The 12,299-nt window shown below is 37.1% G+C and overlaps 1 protein-coding gene across 50 annotated transcripts in view; it reads right to left on the bottom strand.

Moving 5' to 3' along the window:
- Window positions 1-12,299, bottom strand: part of LOC137259308 (transcription factor 12-like) — a 148,295-nt gene that overhangs the window by 51,619 nt on the left and 84,377 nt on the right. The window lies entirely within an intron of this gene.

Raw genomic sequence — 12,299 nt, 5'->3', positions numbered from 1 at the left:
CTGGACCACACATTCCAGTGATCAACAACATGAGCACTGATCTGCACAACTGGGAACCGATGACATGTGTCAACCAAGTCAGTGAGCCTAACCACCCAATCCTTCAACATGAATCCACATTTTGTACGAAACCTGCACGAAAATACAGGCTAGTAAGAAATGACTCATCTGTTTATACAAAAGATTGAACAGCAACCCAACAAAACTAGTCCTATCACAAAACATCATCATATCAGTAAAACAAGACTTGCATCCACAAATGAGAAAGCAATCCTATCAAGAATAATATCAGCTTGTGTTTTTCTTACAAGAATGAAATAAACAAAGGGTGCTAGGCAGTCAGTTTGCCCTGAACTTGTTGTGAAGGTGGATAAGTACAGGTGCACTGACCCAGGGGATTCTGTATCCGGAATAATGGGTGGGTGAGCAAGCGAGTGACCTTTAGCAATATTCCAGTAATATCATAGCAGTGAACACCAGAAATGGTTTTCACACCTAGTACACACGTGGGGAAACGAACCTGGGTGTTCAGCGTGACGAGCAAACGCTTTAACCACTATCCCATCAAATAAAACCAAATTCAATGTGATGAGCAGTATGTAATGTAAGCAGCGCACACTGAGTCATAATATCTTCCCACGCTACCTCTATTGTAAGTAGCCGTGACAACCTGATGCCATGACAAGGTACCATGACCCACTTCCACTCACAATTCCAAAATTACTCAGAATTTTACATAGTGCTAATAAACCTACCGTTTCCATGACAACCACTACACATTAACTACTAACTGCACAAGTACAAAAGAAACAGGTTTTGTATTGTTGTTTTTGCAGGAATGTTTTCAAAACTCACTATCAAACCCAAACAATCAAGTTATTGTTTCCAAACTCAACAAGTCTGTCATGAGTCTTTTATGGTTGCCATGGTAACGGAATGTATTTCCCCCACACCCAGAAAGCATGGAAAGGCTTGACTTCCTGTTAGTAAGTGCTCTGTTTATGGATCATCTGAATGGCTGAACCCTCCTCCCACCAAACTGAGGGGGAGGAAAAAGATTGCTTAGAACATTGAGAAAGTTTGGACACAAAGCATATCTTTCAAACTGTTTCGAATAAAGTGACTGACTTCATCGGCAGCTTCTTGTGAAGAGGATTTAATATAAAGACATACTCAAAAGCCTAACCAACAAAACAATCCATGTTTTCATTGCAGTAACAGTATTATATAAGCAACTACATAGGTTTCAATTTTAATTTTAATTTTTTCATCCAAAGCTTGTCTCTTGACATTTTATTGAGCTTGTGAATCAACAAAGAAAGATGACTTTTCATGTTTTTAAAACAGTTGCTATGACATTTTCTGTTTGTCAACAATGACACGAACAAATATGCTTCTTAAAACTCAAATCATTTAAGCGTCGTACGCAAAATATCTACGTATCTACGTAAAAATGCTGATGCGACGTAAAGCACAACTTAACTCACAATAACAGTCAATTCTTATTTATTCATGCCTCCCCACTCCCTCTTGTTTAATGTATGAAAATGTCTCCAACAGTTACAAGAACAATTAAAGTAAAACATCATTTATTGTGTCCCTTTTCAAAAACACTAACATAGAAACCTATCTGATTAAAAGACAAGACCTTATGCTTAATCTGCATTTCCACCAATACAAACTAATAGTCACAATAACCTACGTCCTTATCTGAATTCCTGTTTAGAAATTCCCATACCATTCAAAATACAAGAGTTATTAAATAAGCAGAGTTATACAAACAAAACAATGGTTACTTTCTATTCTCATCTTGAAATCACCTAAACAGGGAGAAAAACCTTGTAAAATGTCCCACGAATCCACAGCACCAGAGGCTGGACAATACTTAGTGGTCCTGCCTGTACTCACTGTTCCAAAATAACATTTATTTAACTATCAATATGAAATTCACTGACCACCAATAGCACTGCAAGCTTATCTTTTATTGGTCCTGATGTATTTTTACTAGCTACAGAAAACAGGACCAGCATAAATTTCGCATACTGCCAAACACACTGTTGAATGATAGCCCTGCTTCAAGGCTGTACTGAATGGATGCATAGCAATTCTATCTCTCGAGGAGGCAAGTCTAGAAGGACATCAATCTAGTATATATCATTTTATAGAAATTACCATTGACACCAATAATTTTCACCTTAGAGACTAGCGCAAGACTAATCAACGTGCTACAGTTAGGAAAATATTACCCCCAACAAACCAACCCAAAACAACGAAGTATTTTAATTGAAAAGTCAATATTAACGCAAGTTATAATCAGGACACGTTGAAACTATGCTCTAAACTGCGCCGTGCCCACCTCATATGATACTCTGGAAATTAAACCGTATTGATCAGCGAGATATTCAGAGGATATACAGCACAGCTGTTGCACCACAATAGCCACATATAAATTTCATGGCAAACAATTTGTGTTCGGGTTTCATACCTGAATTCGCATTCGGTGATACTGTCACAAAATTGGTCGGCTGTCTTTTTTGGTTAATTTTCTCATCCTTCATCACAAAGGATGGTGTAATTTTCTCCAGTGACATCTAAGTTTCATGTATTTCTTCCATATCATATTTTAAGAATATTTTTAACTTTTGATGTGATTAACCAATGAGATATGATGAACATAATGAAACATCAGACAAAAGTAATTAATGTATCAAGATTCAAAGAGTTTGATAAATGACACTCGACATTAAATTTCAATTTTGGGAAGCCATTAACTCAAGGAAAGTTAAAAAGGTATTATATCAGTATCAACATATTGGATAATCTGAAATCACAACCCCTGATTCTAAACATACCTGAATTAATTCACACCTGTACATGAAAACAATATAATACTATATCTATGTATCCCGAGACGATTTCTGACGACCTTCGAACCTATTGTCTTTACTAATTATTGTTCCTGACAATTTTTTTCCATACATATTTCCTATGCACAACCATTAACCAAACTATCTCATCACAACACAAATACCTGTTTGTAATTCCAGGTCAGAAAGATTAAATAGTCCCAAGTATAATATTCAATCATGACTAAAACTAGTGAACATTAAACAAGCTTCATGAAGTCTAAATTGAGATTTTTTAAAAAAGTGACAATTTTGTTAACCTTATGGAGATTCACATCAAGGACAAGGAAGGAAATTGATGAGAAGGACCAAACAGATGCTAAGACAAAGGACAAGGACTTCTCTCTGGGTCGACCATGGCATGCTGAATAAAACAAGCTAGCGAGTGATTAGCCAACCAGCTTACAGTTGGAGCCACAACAGGGTAATATGTGAAATTATTCCACTTAGTATATCACGCACCTGGCGAGAGCCAGCCCTTGGCCTGTAGAAAAACATTGGAACCAAATGTGTGCCCGAATCTGATCGGGAGGCGGCCCTGTTGAACGTGTGTGCCAAAACCTGAGCTGAGTCTTTCTCCGAAGTCATGAGAATCTTCAGCTGTGCGTTGTGTATCCACCTACATCACATGAACCAGTCAGTCAAGAGGAAGCCGAGGGATACAGCTGGTTACACGACAGGGAATATGCTGGTGTATACCATGTACCTCAGCTAGTAGCAGTCACTATGATGTACTCCTGTACGCCTACCAGTCACAACAAGATGGCACTGCAGGGAGATATAGGTCAATATGCCACAGTCCAAGAAAGTCAGTTGATATCACCAAAGGAGACAAAGGTAGAATCCTCACAGCATCCTGGTCAGAGATACAATTGCTTCCAGAAATGGGTCCAGATTATGCACTGTATCCACCCGAACAAAGCCAATTAGGTTGGTGAAAGTTTGAAGGATATAGGCCAGGCAGGCCTATGAGTGTGTGATAACTTGTATAACTCCCTAGCTGTGTAGAAAGCGGGGCAAGCTGGACCAACCAATCTCAGAGCCACATGGCTTCATATTCCACATCCTGACTCTCACAGCACCAGGGGGCCAGGGCAGAGAGTGAGGAAGGGGGGGAGGCAAGGGGGCCCCTGTGGGGATAGGAGGGGTAGGCATTTGTAGGGTACCAAGCCTTTCTTCTGACATTTAAAACCTTTTACCTCCTTACCTCTATACCGTTTATGGTGGATTTCCTTTATAAACATTGGCCCCTCCAAACAGTAGCAAAGAAACAAGAAACCCAACTAAACCCACAGTTTGCAAAAACATTGACAAAGATAACTTTAAACAAAATACCCTTTGCTTAAACACCGCTTATTCTCATCGATCATCCTTCGAAGTAAGTAATATGGAGAGAAGAAACTATTAGGAAAGTGTACATGAAAATGAAAAGGGAGTAAAAAGTTTAGGATTGGAGATAATGAGATCTAGGAGCCATGGGAAGATGTAGATATAAATATATCAGCCTCCAAGGCCTCAATGCTTCACAAATTGCATGGGTCTTGTTGTAATATGAGCTCCCCGCCAGCACTGGGCTGATGAGAAACACATGGGAAAGTTGTCTACTGACTGGTGAACTACTCAGTTTCTCAGCAGGAACCTCTGGCTGAACCCTCTCATTCATCCTTCTCTCTATCCATCAGAGGTCATCACTTTCCTGCTCTTTATACTTCCATTTCATTTCTATTCCTTTGTCACATTTTTCTGATTTTGTATTTTTTTGCTCAGCTTCTCAGCTGGAACCTCTGACTGAATTCCCTTTCATTCATCCTTCTCTCCATCCATCAGTGGTCAGCACTTTTCTGCTTATATAACTACATTTCATTTTCCTGTTCCTTTGTCACCTTTTACCTGATGGTGTATTTTTTTACTCAGCTTCTCCGAAGGAACCTCTTATCCTTCTTTCCATCCATCAGAAATCACATACTTCAATCGAATTTGTTACTTTGTCACTCCTTTCCTAATTATTTTTTCCATCCAATAACTTCCTCTTTCCTTATCCATATTCATTGTACTTTCTATATCATCAGGTGATTACACCAATGTTTAATTTGTATAACAATTATTTCATTCTTTTGATTATCTTTAGTCTAACTTGCATTTATCCCAGTTTTCCTTTTCTTAATTCTTTTCATTAAATTTTTCATTACCAACCACTTCTCTCTACTCAATAACTATTTTCATTTATGTTATCCCATTTCTTTTCCCTTTCTTAATTCTTCCTTCATTCCATCTTTCATTATCAACCCCTTCTTTCTACTCAATAATTATTTTTATTTATATTTATCCCATTTCTTTTCCTTTTAATTCCTCCTTCATTCTATCTTTTAGTATCAATCCCTTCTCTCTACTCAATAATTATTTTTATTTACAATATTTAACCCATTTCTTTTCCCTTTAATTCCTCCTTCATTCTATCTTTCATTATCAACCCCTTCTTTCTACTCAATAATTATGTTTATTTATATTTATCCCATTTCTTTTCCTTTTCTTAATTCCTCCTTCATTCCATCTTTTAGTATCAACTCCTTCTCTCTTCTAGTCCCTTATTCAGCTTATTTTCCTCTCTTTTATTTTTATCCTTGCAACACTGATTTCTCATAAGAACCCTTTCCAAATCAAGCATCTCTTCCATAGGACTTCAACCATATAAACCATACCCAAGCACAAAACCCATCAAATATTACTATTAATAAAGACATTTTAGTCCACTAATACAGCCTTGCAAACTGGGACGATTACAAACCATACAATTATTGTTCTTTCTTTCTGTCAGCTAAAAGGTTGCACTTTTTCCAGAACTTCCTGAACTGTGATTTGAAACATATGGCCCGAATCTGGAAAGCTCTTCAAGACGAAGTCAAAAGAGTCGCCAAATACAAATCTTTGTTCTGACATTCTAGCAGCATGAACATTCTGCCTCATATTTTACACCTACACAAATCTACACAGTAAGAAATGTTTGAAAATATTTTCCTAACACATACCCATACAAAATATGTGCCTGAAAGTCCACAAGCTTCTTTGATAAAATCAGTTTGTTTGTTTTTATCAAACTAACATGAAAATTAATGCCAAACATATTTCTATTACATTTTATTGGCAGATACAGATACTAGAAACATGAAGTTTTTTTCATAATTGTAATCTAAATATAGATTCTGTTACTGTGCATTGAGTTCAGTGTCATGCCACTATTAGCACTATTTCAGGAGTAAAATAGTGGTGATGAAAACAGTAGTAATGAGCTTCACACATTATACCATGTGGGGAATCAAACGCTTGTCCACAAGGCTACCCCGCTGCCCCTTGATAATGTGCAAGTTTGCTTCTTTGTTGTCAAAGTACAGATATAACTGGTATATCCAAATGTACCTTTGCAACAATTTTTTGTTTTTGTGACACCAATCTGCAAATATATCGATTCAGTAAGGAAGTGACTGATTGTCAGTGTATCTGATGCACTAATTCATACAGAAATTCATAAATTATCTCAAATTTTCCAAAATGCAATAGACTGAGAATCTTTCTATGCCACTTTCAACAATAATCCAGCATTATCACAGCAGGGGACACCAGAAATGGGCTTCACACTTTGTGTCCATTTGGGGACTTAAACCAAGGTCCTTAGTGTGACGAGCATTTCAACCACTAGGCTACCCCACCACCCCTAATGCCCATGAAATTCATCCCCCCAGAGTATACGTTGTGAATGGGGTTGTCCTCAATGAGAGGATATCTGCACTGCTTCCTTCCACGCGTTCCTGGTATACTATTTGTCTCAAGACTATTATTCTCTCTCCACGTTCATCTATCCTGGGCCTATCTTCATCAGATATGTCGCCACCTATCCCATCATGCATCATTACAGTCCACAGATACGCCAGGATTTTCAACATTCCGACAATCACCACCACAATTTGTCAAACTGCTCGTAAATAGTGAGAGGTGTCTGTTTACCAACGATATACAGATCAAGGGAGCAGTAAACGAACCTGTAGAGCCATTCCGACAGAAACCATACTGATCAGACACAACACACATTTAGGAAAAAGACCTACCATGAGAAAAAAATGTATGTAACAAGACGAAATATACTTAGAGGCATGAATGTGCTACGAGGAATTTTGCATAATCTGTCATGAAATAATTGTTTAAGAGGTAAGGTAATTACAGCTCTCATTTTCAAGAGCAGATATTCCATAATTCACCCAGCAATTATAAGTATTCTGTAGGATGAGATGGAAAAGTTTACCGTCTAGTGAGCCACATGCAGTTTGGATGATCCCAAGGAAGTTGAGAATGACAAGTGTGTGAGTATGGTTTTTAGCAATATTCCAATATCACACTAAGGGACACCAGAAATTGGCTTCGAATGCCTTATCAACTAAGCTACCCCATTGCCCATTCAAACCCTGAAAAATGAAAATGAAATGAATTTCATGAAAAACTATGAAAGAATTCATACCTGAACTGGTTTTAGTTCAATAAAGTCACTTTCCCCATCGCTCAGCCTCATTTTGAGCGATTTAACTACGTCTTGTTCCACTGTCGCCACGGTTACAGATTTTCTGCTAATATTTCTCCAAAAATGATCGTCTACAAAATCATAACAGAGTCGAAGAATCCAAGAAGACTCTGACCACAGTGTTTCAAGCAACCTATTTTTGAAGCTATATTTTTGTCTACTTTCAGTTCTTTGAAACTGTGCAATATGTCACTTCTTTGGTTCTAACTGAATTGCACTAATCCAGTCCAGTCAAAGAAATATCCTTCAGCTTTTCTTTAACACAATATTCCCATCTTCTTGGCATCAATGTCTCTAAAGAAACAGTCTATTCTTGCTTGTTCTTTCCAGCAGAACACCTTCATCAAATTCTGGTCTTTATTTCTCCAGTCATCAAACAGTATACTCTCTGAAGATGATATACATATTCTGTGAGAGCATCACTATTCCATTCATCTCCATCAAATCCTTGCTGGCTTCTTGCTGGCTTCTTGCTGGACAATGCAACAGTGGAATCTTTGGTAGTACCAATCTTGTTTTCTAAATATATGCAAAAACAAAAATCCAATAAAATAAGATAACAAATACTTCATAAATAATCTTAGACGTGTCAATTTTTTCCCCAGTACCAACATATAAAATCATACACATTCTACTGGTCACATTTTCTTGTAATCGATCACAATGAAAGAAAGTTGATTCAGGAATGCCAATCTCGTACTGTGCTAACAAATCACCATCTTAAGCTTGAATTATGCATTAAAAAGGACATTTTTAAGTTATCAGAGTTATTGTGAGTGAGTTTTATGCCACTTTTAGCAATTTCGCAGAGTGGAGACATGAATTAATTCACACTTGAATTAATTTTGCACTTCTTTGATGAATTGTATCAAAACATGTCCACACGGAACGGAACAAGTCCATCAAACAGGTAACATGACAATGTTTTCTTCCTAGATTTTCAAGCTGGCAAGCATCCATAATGATCTGTAACATAATCTCGATACATTCTCTGCAAACAGGTCCAGACGCACTTTCTTAATCAGTTCTCATTTTGGGGTTATCCTGGGTATTCATGAAAATGAAACTTCGTTTTTTAAACATTCAGATTTTTCTCAATGAATCACAATAATGATATAATGAATTAAAATTAACCCAAACAGGAAGAAAATACCAAAGTATATTAAAAAGAATAGAAACGTTTTCTAAAAACATCTCCTACCTTGAGAAAATATATTATCCCCTGTCCCCAAAGCTAACGGTTTACAATTGTATTTTTCAACTGTGCCATATGGCTGGAGAAAATTCAACATGTCTGCCACCCATCAATATTACTAGTTGTACCAGCCCACGGTAACAATGCACGTCCCCGTTAGCATAACAATACCTATTCGCTACATAGGAAGCATCTCAGATAAAAACTGGGATATGTTTTTAACCGAGACTGCTTCAGCTAAGTTTCAGCAGTTCTGGTCTACTTGGTTTGCAAGTATAAACACAACATGTAGAAATACAATAAAATAATAATAAGTCATCTTCTATAGCACACAGTCTCAAAACACTAAGAGATTGCTAGCAGGGTTTGATCAGAATTTGATTATTAAAACCTAGGATAACATAAGGAGATAGGTTACAGCCACATAACTTCATCCAAACTAGAACCCATTTTTTGCAGGGTGAACAGAGGTAATTTTGAACAATCTCATTTGCCTAAGGTGAGACCACATGTATGACATATGTAGAAATTTTCAGAATATATTTTTAAAACTTACTATCTCCCGCTAACTGATGTTCAGAATAAAACCCAAGTGGATGTATTTATCCATTACAAAAACTGAACATCAAATTAGATCTTCGTTATCAGTATCATCCTAATCATCTTTGTAGCTGCTATGCAGTCACATCGTCTTAATTACATCAGGTTTAATTATCATCGAAACACAGCAGGGCTTCTAAGCAGAAAGCCATGGCAATTCAGCTGAAACACCAGGGGGTGTTTAAATCCCATCATTTTATACATCTATAACAAGTTTGCGATATAACTTTGTATCATGCAACTGGGGTATAAATGAGGTCACATCCCGTGCAGCAAGGCAAGGTTCAGATACCCCTGCATAAGCTTAGATGAACATGCTGTCACGAAGAATTATTTTTTTAAATGTAAACTAACAATTTGTATGACCTTCTATGTCTTGTTATTTAATACTGAATCTATGAGTTATCAGGACTGTTCCTGGATCAACATTTAAACATATTTCAAGCTTATTAAAGAGACTAAATCGAGATTAATAACATGCACACCTTTCTTCAATTATAGTCTTGATGTCTGTCCATTTGAGCAAATCCAGGCCTTCAACATGCAAGTTCCAAGGTCAGCGAAAACTGTCCTTTGAATTTTTCCTCTTTGCGTTAACATCGGAGCTCAGTTGAACTGATGTCCTGTTGAATCCGTTTCAAAATGTGCAAATAATTTCACTCCCAGAATCCTCTTCCTTCTGTGCAAGGTCAACAATGTGATCGGTACCACTTGTCAATTACAGTGCTGAAATCTGTAAATGGAAGTACACACTTGTTCTCCAGCTCGTGAACATCCACGAACAGGTCACCTTGCCTTGTCCACAGGAGTGGTGCTCTCGATATTGGTGCGAATGTCATGCAATCAGATCAAGCCTGAGGGCCAGTTCATGGATTAACAAAGGCCTTCTCATAATCCGAACGTTTTACAGGACCTCCAGGGCACAGGAACAATCCACCTGTCTACTGTTGTATAACTCCTAACAAAAATGTTATCAAATGATAAGGCTTGTTTCCTGATCTGATTTCAGTGAGCTTTGTGAAGCATCAAGAAAATATTGTAAAAAAAAATAATCTCAAATCCACATCTAAAAGTCCCAGAGTTAATCCAGTTTCGTCAACACAATCTCTTGTAATTACAGCAACCAGTTTCAGATTTCAACTTTCTGTATCAACAAAAAAAAAAAAAAAAAAAAAAAAGGTAAAAAATATCAAATTCACATCCAAAGATCTCATGGCAGACATAAATCCAGCAATGTCCTATGTCAACAGAGAGTGTCCTCAGGAAGGATGGTCCAGAAGCTGTTTCTTCCTAAATTAGCCAGCAGTAGTCCTCCGACTACCAAGGCACAATATGTTGAATCAACTATTAAGACCCCTAGTGGAGTGTGTCCGGGTGGGTCGCTGGCAACAGCCTTCCTATTGTCCAGCCACTTGTTGAAAAGACCAGCCTCGTCTTAAACTACATTAATCTACTTGCACATTGGAAGCAGATCACGCTAGTCACACAATGCAAATCTTCATTTGGAGGAAGAGAAAACCCAAACTTTATGACACTGAAATGAATACCTGGATCAATATGCAGTCATTTTTCTCTCAGATCAGTTTCAAACCTTCCACTCTATGAATCAATCGAAAAATACTGTTTGAAGTACAACACAGAAAAGGCTAGCCCTATTGGTATTGACTACCGATATTTGTTGGAGTATTCAGGCTTGGGGAACAATAGAAACGCACACATCTGTTGCCCTGTCAGGTATATTGACTAGCGTATGCAACAGGTGTGTGGACTGTGACTGGGTGATGCAGATAGATAGGACAATAGGCACTGAAGATAATTACAAGCCAGGCAAAATATATTAAACAGCTTCGAGAACGTAAAGTGTGTTTCTAAAGCTTGATCAATAACCACTGGAATATTTAGAAAATTGTCTTTGTTTTATTAGGACGTTTATCAAAACTCTGAAGGTGAACTGGTTGGCTTGGGAGGAAGATCCGAGTTTGTTGGAAAAGACATATTTATAAAATGTCTGTACAACAGTAAGTCTTCATCAGTCAGGATGTCAGTTCACAAACATAGATCTAGCCATACATGTAGGTATTGTATGTGTCTGGGTTTGTGAAAATGGCTTCCAAAAGCATTGCTCACAAATGTCATAAAATTTCTTTGGAATATTCTCCAGTCACACTCACCAGGAAGGATATACAGAATATATTACCATGGTTTAGCCACTGTTCAGCGAAGCAGCAAAACTTCCATTCCAGCAACTCCCAGAATTAGTTTTAGTTTTGGCTGGCATAACATATCCATACATTTAAATAACGTGATGAGATAAAGTGGCAAAGCTACTGGCTCAGATGTTTCTTAATGTAAAACATTTACATATATCCCCTGTTATTAGGTTGGGATATTTTCAGCAGTTGAGACCAAAATTAGGCCCAGTTCTACACCAAAACCAGAAATAGTCCAAAGTTGTTTTCTCCACCTTCAATTAGAGAATGCTAAAAAGTGGCATCTTATGACAATTACTACAAAACCATTAAGACCAGCTATTAGCAAAAGGTTTTGTTATTCAATAAATCTTTCTCTATTTATTTAGGCCAGACCAATTTTATTTCTTGTTTTATGGATTTTTGTCGTCTGAAAACCCAAAGGCAGGCAGGAAAAAAACTAAAAATAAAATTTCAAATAGAAGTAATATTCCTTCTAAATACTCAAAGTATTTTACTTTTGGCAGTTTATGAAGTGAATAGGGGAAAAAAAAGACAAGCTAAAAAGTATTTTCTTGTGAGTTTACATTTTTAACCAATAAAAACATTAGGATTTTATTTTTTGAGCGGGGAAAATTAATTTTCATTTTTTTACTTATTCCTGAAAAAATACCGGAGGATCCATAAAACACGAAATAAAATTGGTCTTGCCTTATTTGAAAAAAAAAAAACCCAAAGAATGGACAGACAAAAAAAATCCCCAGTACCTGCCCTTCCTTAACCCACATACATCACTGACAGCACTCATGAACATTAGTATTGATTCTGACGTGCATTATTGC

This window comes from Haliotis asinina, chromosome 13 (genome assembly GCF_037392515.1).
Source record: "Haliotis asinina isolate JCU_RB_2024 chromosome 13, JCU_Hal_asi_v2, whole genome shotgun sequence".
NCBI classification, from domain to species: Eukaryota; Metazoa; Mollusca; class Gastropoda; order Lepetellida; family Haliotidae; genus Haliotis; species Haliotis asinina.
Note: the sequence above shows the minus strand (reverse complement) of the source record. Positions and strands in the feature narration are given on the sequence as shown.